The sequence below is a fragment of the Diceros bicornis genome, chromosome 17 (assembly GCF_020826845.1).
Source record: "Diceros bicornis minor isolate mBicDic1 chromosome 17, mDicBic1.mat.cur, whole genome shotgun sequence".
Classification (NCBI taxonomy): Eukaryota; Metazoa; Chordata; class Mammalia; order Perissodactyla; family Rhinocerotidae; genus Diceros; species Diceros bicornis.
In genome coordinates, this window is record NC_080756.1 from 21,250,079 (window position 1) to 21,257,420 (window position 7,342).

Genomic DNA, 7,342 nt, shown 5'->3' on the forward strand with positions numbered 1-7,342 from the left:
TAAATGGATTAAAAACAAGACCCAACTATATTCTGCCTAAAAGACAATCACTTCAGCTTCAGGGCCACACATAGGCTGAAAATGAAGGGATGGAAAAAGACATTCTGTACAAATGGAAACCAAAATAGAAAAGGGGTAGCTATACTTATGTCGGACAAAATAGATTTTAAGTCAAAAACTGTAACAAGAGACAAAGAAGGTCATTATATAATAATGGGGTCAAGTCATCAAAACCATATAACAATTGTAAATATATATGCACCCAACATCAGCGCGCCTAATTACATTAAGCAAATACTAACAGATATTAAGGGAAAAATAGACAACAATAAAATAATAATAGGGGACTTCAAAGTCCACTTTCAACAGTGCACATATCATCTAGAAAGAAGATGAATAAGAAACCATTGAAATAAAATTATACATTAAACCAAATGGACCTAACAGACACATATGGACCATTCCATCCACAGCAGCAGAATACACATTCTTCTCAAGCACACGCAAAACTTTCTCCAGGAGAGATCATAAATTAGGTCACAAGACAAGTCTTAATACATTCAAGATTGAATTCATACCAAGTGTCTTTTCTGATCACAATGGTGTGAAACTGGAAATCAATGCCAAGAGGAAAGCTGGCAAACTCACAAATGTGTGAAAATTGAACAATGCACTGATGGACAACCAATGAGAGAAAAAAGAAATCAAAAGAGAAATAAAAAATTTCTTCAATCAAATGAAAATGGAAACAGAACATACCAAAACATATGGGATGTAGCAAAAGCATTCCTAAGAGAGAATTACAGCAATAAATGCCTACAATAATAAAAAAGAAGGATCACAAATAAACAACCTACCTTTACACTTCAAGGAATTAGAAAAAGAAAAAACTAATCCCAAAATAAGCAGAAGGAAGGAAATATCAAAGATCAGAACAGAAATAAATTAGAGGCCAGAAAAAAAATAGAAAAGATCAATGAAACTAAGGGCTGGATTTTAGAACAAATAAACAAGATTTACAAATGTTTAGCCAGACAAACTAAGAAAAAAAAAGAGAGAAGACTCTTAAAATAAATAAAATCAGAAACGAAACAACTGATACCCCAGAAATACATCTTAAGAGACTACTATGAATAATTATATGCCAACAAATGGAACAATCTAGAAGAAATGAATAAATTCCTAGAAACATACAACCTACCAAGACTGAATCATTTAGAAATAGAAAATCTGAACAGACCAGTAACAAGTAGAAGATTGAATCAGTAATCAAAAACTTCCTAACCAAAGGAGCCCAAGATAGGTTGTTTCACCAGTGACTTCTACCAAACATTTAAAAAAGAATTAACACCAATCTTTCTCAAACTCGTCCCAAAAATTGAAGAGGAGGGAACACTCCCACAGTTAGTTTACAAGGCCAGAATTACCCTGATATCAAAGCCAGATAAGGACACTACAAGAAAAGACAACTATAGTCCAATATCTCTGATGAATATAGATGTAAAAATTCTCAACAAAATATTATCAAACCAAATAAATAATACACTAGAAGGATCAAACACCACAATCTATCCCTGAAATACATCTCTAGGATGCAAGGGTAATTCAACATAGAGAAATCAATAAATGTGATACACCACATTAAAAGAATGAAAGAGAAAAATCACATGTTCTTCTCAATAAATGCAGAAAAAGCATTTGACACAATATGACATACTTTCATGATAAAAGCTCTCCATATATTGGGTATAGAAGGACATACTTAAACATAATAAAGGCCATATATGACAAACCCATAGCTAACATCATACACAGTGGTGAAAGGTTGAAAGCTTTTGCTCTGACATCAGAAACAAGACAAGGGTGTCCACTGTCATTACTCTTATTCACTTAACACTGGAAGTCCTAGCCAGAGCAATCAGGCAGGAAAAAGACATAAATGCATCAAAATCATAAAGGAAGAGGTAACACTGTCTTTGCTTGAATATGATATGATCTTATATATAGAAAATCCTAAAGACTCGACCAAAAACTGTTAGAACTAATCAGCACATTCAGTAGTTTCAGGATACGAAATCAACATACAGAAATCAACTGGGTTTCCATATACTAATAACAAAATATCTGGAAAAAAATAAAGAAAACAATCCCATTCACAAGGGCATAAAAACCAATAAGATACTTAGGCATTAATTCAAGCAAAGAGGTGAAAGATCTGCATGCAGAAAACTATAAGACTTTGATGAAAAAAATTTAAGACACAAACAAATGGAGAGATAGTCCATGTTCATGGATCAGAAGAATTAATGTTGGTAAAATGTCTTATTACCAAAAGCCATCTATACATTCAATGTCATCTGTATCAAATTTCTAATGTCATTCACAGAAATAGAAAAAACAATTCTAAAATTCATATGGAACCGCAAAAGACTCTGAACAGCCAAAGCCATCCTGAGAAAGAAGAATAAAGCTGGAGGCATCACACTTCTGATTTCAAACTATTCTACAAAGCTATAGTAACCAAAATGGTATTGTACTGGCATTAAAATAGACATATAGACCAAAAGATCAGAATAGAGAGCCCACAAATAAATCTTCACGTATATGGTCAACAAATATTTGACAAGGAAGCCAAGAATACTCAATGGGGAAATGATAGTCTCCTCAATAAATGGTCTTGGAAAAACTGGGTATTGACACACAAAAGAATGAAATTGAGCTCCTATCTTACACCACTCAAAATTTAACTCAAAAAGCATTAAAGACTTAAATGTTAGACCCCAAATTGTAAAACTACTAGAAGAAAACATAGGGAAAAATCTCCTAAATGTTGGTCGGGGCAATGATTTTTTGGATGTGACACCAAAAGTGCAAGCAAGAGAATCAAAAATAAGCTGGGACTACATCACACTACAAAAGCTTCTGCACAGCAAAAGAAACAATAAGCAAAATAAAAAGTCAATGTATGAAATGGGAGAAAATATTTGCAAACCTTCTATCTGATAAGGGCTAACTATCCAAAATGTATAAGGAACTCATACAAACAATAACTAAAAAGCAAACAATCCCATTGAAAAATGGGCAGACGACTTGAATAGACATTTTTCCAAGGAAGACATATAAATGGCCAACAGGTATATGAAAAGATGCTCAACATCACTAATTATCAGAGAAATGCAAATCAAACCCACAATGAGATATCACCTCACACCCATTAGAATGGCTGTTATCAAGAAGACAAGAGACGAGTGCTGGCAAGGCTGTGGAAAAAAGGCAACTCTTGTGCACTGTTGGTGGGAATGGAAATCGACACAGCCACCATGGAAAACAGTATGGAGGTTCCTCAAAAAATTAGAAATAGAAGTACCATATGATCCAGAAATCCCACTTCTGAGTATATATCTGGTGGAAATGAAATCACTATCATGAACAAATGTCTGAACTCCTTGTTTATTGCAGCATTTTTCATAGTAGCCAAGACATGGAAACAACCTAAGCATTCATCAATAGATGAATGGGTAAAGAAAATGTGGTACATATATACAATGGAATACTATTCAGCCATAAAAAGGGAAACTCTGCTATTTTCAACAACATGGATAGATTTTGAGGGCATCATGCTCAGTGAGATAAGTCAGATAGAGAAAGATAAAAACTGTATGAGATCACTTATATGTGGAATCTAAAAAGTTGAACTCATAGAACTAGAGAGTAGAATGGTGGTTGCCAGGGGCCAGGGCATTGGGGAATTGGGGAGATACTGATCAAAGGGCATAAACGTCTAGCTATAAGATGAATAAGTTCTACGGCTCTAATGTACAGTACAATATGGTGACTATAATTAACAACATTGTATTATATACCTGAAAGTTGTTAAGAGAAGATCTTAAATGTTATCACTACACACAAAAAATGGTAATTATGTGAGGGGATGGAGGTGTTAACTAATCTTATTGTGGTAATCACTTTCCAATATATAAATGTGTCAAGTCATCAAGTTGTACACCTTAAACTTACATATATTGTATGTCAATTATGTCTCAATAAAGCTGGGGCTGCGGAGTCTTCATCTAGTAAGACCAATGTCTTGACCACCTGTCAACTTATTTTTTCCTTTAATGGGCCATTCTTTCCTGTTTCTTTGTACTCCTTGTGATTTTTTTATTGGAAACTAGATATATGAATATTATAATGTGATAACTCTGGAAATCAGATTCTCCCTCTTTTCTGTTTTTGATATTTGAAGGCTGTAGTCATGTGTTGTTTAATGACTTCTCCAAACTACTTTTGCAAAGACTATTCATTATTGTGTGTGCTCAGTGAAGTCTCTCTTCTTTTAGCTTGTGTTCAACTAGTGTTTTGACAGAGATTTCCTTGAATGCCAGGAGCTAAAAATTTAAAAATTAAAAAACACCTCTCCTAGTCTTTGTATATTGACTCTGTCCTGAGGCACTTTTTCAACATTTTCCTAGACTGCTTACAATCCTGCCTTGGAATTCACTTCTTGTTTGCACGGAAACAGATCAGCCAGAGACGAAAGCTTAAGATCTTCTCTGAGCATGAGTGCTGCTGGGCGTGCACATGGCTTTCTAAATTCCCTAGTATACACAGACATTTGTGAATGCTCTAATTTCTAAAAAAAAAAAATCTCTCTCGGCAGCTTTTCTTCTCAGGCTGTAGATAGTCTACTGTATGTTTCAACCATACCTTTGGCAGCTCTAGGTGTTCCATTAGCCTTACAATGTTTTCAAGCAATGTGCGCCACATTTGAGCCCTGAGTGAGTTCTAGATTATGGAAACAGAGACAAAGCACCTTGCATCAGTTCTTCAGGTAGTCCCCAGACAAAATAGAACAGACAAACACAATAACTTGTGAGTAAGGTCTGTTCTGCTCCCTCTGGATTTAGGACCAGGGTTCCACACTGGGAATGTGGGCTGCTGTATGCAAGATGGCCACTGGGCCTGGGAGGGGGTTAGGCAAAGGCAAATAAAAATGCCACAAGGCTTTCCTACTATTTTTAAGGTGACTTTTTCTTGATCCAGTGTTCACATGGTTGCTGTAAACCCTTAACTGTTTCCCAGAGTGCCGACAAAGTTGGTCCTGACAGTTTCTGCTTGTTTTCTGATGTTTCAGTAGAGCAACAGGAGCTTGGAGCTCCATATTCTGTCATTTTGCTGAAGTCGTTCTCTGTTATTCTTTTTATTTCCAGACTACAGTCTCTCTAAATGGCATTGGGGAACCACAGCACCATCACTGAGTTCATCCTCCTTGGACTGTCTGCAGACCCCCATGTCTAGGCTCTGTCCTTCATGCTGTTCCTAGCAATTTACCTCCTGACCCTGCTAGGGAACCTGATGATGCTGCTGGTGATCAGGACTGATTCTCATCTCTGTATACCCATGTACTTCTTCCTGAGTCACCTCTCTTTCCTGGATCTTTGCTACTCCTCAGTCACTGTAGGCAAGCTGCTGGAGAATCTCCTGTCTCAGAAGAAAATGATCTCTGTCGGGGGGCTGTCTAGCTCAAGTCTTCTTTTTGTTTGATACTGGGGGCACTGAAGCCTGCCTGCTCACAGTGATGGCCTATGACCGCTATGCTGCCATCTGCCACCTTCTGCTCTATGGCCAGAAGATGATCAACAAGCTCTGTAAGGGGCTGGTATGTCGCTCCTGGGCCCTCGGGTTTCTGGATGCATTCATCAACGTCCTACTAGCTATGAACTTTGACGTCTGTAAGAATCAGTCCATCCCCCACTACAGCTGTGAGCTGCCCTCTCTCTTCTCTCTGTCCTGCTCTGACGTCTCCACCAGTTTTACTTTTCTGCTCTGCTCCAGTCTCCCGCAGGAACTAGGAACCTGTTTCCTGATCATATTCTCCTACACCCTCATTGTCGCTGCCATCCTGGGTACCAGCTCCTCCTCAGGTAGAATCAAGGCCTTCTCCACCTGCTCCTCCCACCTTACAGCAGTACTCCTGTTTTATGGTTCAGCTTTCCTTCGCTATGTCATGCCAACCTCAGGTTCACCACTGGAGTTGATCTTCTCAGTACAGTACAATGTGGTCACTCCCTCAATGAATCCCCTCATCTATAGCTTGAAAAACAATGAGGTGAAAGCAACTGTGAGAAGGACCTTTAGAAGATATCTCCAATATTAGCTGACCACAGACAGAAGATGATTGGGAATTAGTTTACTATAGCAAGATATTATGTTACTTGACAATAAGAGAATTTCCTGATTGTCCTGATATTCGATTTCAGAAAAGTGTCTTAGATGTCCACAGAGCTATTTGGGGATTAGGTGGAGAAAGATGGTTTAGATTCATTCTGGCTTAGGGGCAGGGCAAAGCATCAGATAACCATATTAATCCAGCCATTTTCCTTGGATAGTCGTTGGGTTGCTCTGATGGTCTTCATTCAATTCTGTTTCTCTTTACTATGCAGTTCCGCGAACAGCATTGAATAAAGTCACCAACAATGTCCGTATTACAGAAAGCAGCATAAAACAAACCTGTTGAATCTTCATTCTGGGGGTGGTGAGAGATTTAGAGGGAGGGAAGTACAATAGTAGTAAACTCTGGCATTTGGATATAGAGAGACCTAGGCCTAGGAAAAGCGGGAGCATCTGGGGGAAATAGGACAGCCCAGATATAGGAAGATCCTTCGTGGGATCCACAAAAAGCAAGCTTCTAAAATATAGTAGAAAATAAAACAAAGAAATATCAAGATTATGATCTCATAGAATAGACAATTTAGCAGAAAGACATTTTGCTATTTGAGCAAAATGTTAAGATCAAGAGGATAAGACATAGTTTGAGGATGAAAAGGCAGGTTTCAGTAAACAATAAAAGTCAGAGAGTGAAGAACAGAATTAGAAATCCAGGCCACTGGTTAACTTAAGTTTGGGATGTGCCTAATCTCGTCAAAATACAATGACTGCTTGGGGCTGCAGTGAAGGATGGAAGTTCTCCCTCAAAGTCCACTGTAAGGCACAATATTGGGACTTAAGGCTAAAAGGTATTTAGTGGGAAGAGTTTCCAAAGTGTGGGGCCAGAAGGTCAGTTTGCTTAAGTATGTAACAGCTTAGATTGGTGGTCTTCTCTTCCCTTTCTTTGCCCTTCCCTCTTCTCGATGCCTTTTTCCCAGCCAGGTCCCTAGTGCTCTCAAACTGCCTCTTCAGAATTCCCTTTCCACAGTTTCCCTGAATTTTAAGAATCAGATCAAATCACCTAAGCACAGTTCAACAAGAAGAAATATCCTTACAAGTCACCTTTTCTTAATGATCAATGCTTTTAGTGACATTTTCATTGAGAACCTCTGTTATAAAATTTTCATATTTCTTA

General features: G+C 37.7%; 1 pseudogene; it reads left to right on the forward strand.

Moving 5' to 3' along the window:
- Nucleotides 1–5,226: 5,226 nt before the first annotated feature.
- Nucleotides 5,227–6,157, forward strand: LOC131415735 (olfactory receptor 8S1-like; annotated as a pseudogene).
- Nucleotides 6,158–7,342: the final 1,185 nt, after the last annotated feature.